Genomic DNA, 1,429 nt, shown 5'->3' with positions numbered 1-1,429 from the left:
GAGATATTAATGGTGAAGCTTTGCTTAATTATATAGAAGAGAGGATTATGTGAAGGCGAGAAGGGTAATGGAGGCCGGCCACCTAGCCTCCTTCGGCCGGCAAAATCAAACGAAATTGGTAATTTAATTGTGGCAGCTGATCATAAATGGCCTATAAGGCTATATAGCCCTAATTTTTCAAGTAATCAAAGATTTTCTTTTGAACTTGTTCCATTATCATTTGTATAATTTTTTTGGCAAACTGTTCAACTTTCTCATAATTATTTCAGCATCCGAATCCACCATCACCATGTTGACGTGATAGTATTCAACTTTTCTTTTCATTATTGGCCACTATTCAACATTTATAATTGAGGGCTGAGGACGTCATAGGCTTAACGGTCAAGGAGCCTAGGGCAATCGCATTCGCATGTATTGTATTGGGTGTTGGAATGCTGCTTTCAACGATCCGTAAGGACAAATTGCTGCTTTTGGTGTGACAGATACCAATAGATTTATAATATAACAAATCTTGATCTTGTTATTGGAGGTATTTACCTTCATGCGTAAAGTGTTGGTTGAGATTTGGTCTAATATTCATCTAATCGTAGATTGTTCGGATTGGGTCCATAGCTTCAACTAAATAATTATAAACTTAGCAAGATCATTGCTAGTCTGTTTCTAAAATACATGTTCTTCAAGCGAACCTTTCAATTCATGCATTAGGCAGGCTTCTTATTCATGGGGGCGCATGATTTGATCTGTCCATTTTAGCCAACTCTGGAAAATTTTCAGATTAATCAGTGTAACAACCCTAATGAAAGGAAATCTTTGCATTAATTTTTGAATACTCCAACATCTATGCGTAGTCTTTTTAATTGCCCTCTTTGTTCAACAAACATTACCTAAAATCGAAGTTTTAATACTGCTCTATGTTTCTGTTCTTGTTAATTTGAAGAGTGATTTGTTTTCAGTTGTTGTTGGACAAGAAATATGGCCTCGTCTCAACAAGGAGCCCAGCAAGCTGTGGCACACGTAAGCACCACCAGCATTCCAGGGCTTCACATGCACTCTTGTTTTCCATGATTTTGGAGGGACTGCAATCTCATAATTCTGACCTACTCCCAGACTACAAATAGGAATGCGAATTAATGAAAATACCACTTGTTGCACAAAAGAAATAAATTATAAATAACAACAACGAAATAAAATTAATTTTTGAATAATCCAACATCTATATATATATATATATATATATAAATTTTAAACCGCCCCTGGTAATCACCAAAGGACCTGCTCTGTCTTGTGTTACTCTGCTTTCTATTTTCTCCACTTGTAATTCTAAGAGAAGGATAATTGGTCGGGTCTTCAACGTGATCTCTTGGTTCAAGCGTTCCGTTGAGCTTGCACTGGTCTCTCTGCGAGCATTAGTAACGGAGGTTGCTGCTTT

Source organism: Theobroma umbraticum, unplaced genomic scaffold (genome assembly GCF_002168275.2).
Source record: "Theobroma umbraticum cultivar Fairchild unplaced genomic scaffold, ASM216827v3 scaffold_30.0, whole genome shotgun sequence".
In the NCBI taxonomy this organism is placed as follows: domain Eukaryota; kingdom Viridiplantae; phylum Streptophyta; class Magnoliopsida; order Malvales; family Malvaceae; genus Theobroma; species Theobroma umbraticum.
This window is presented reverse-complemented; position numbering follows the sequence as displayed.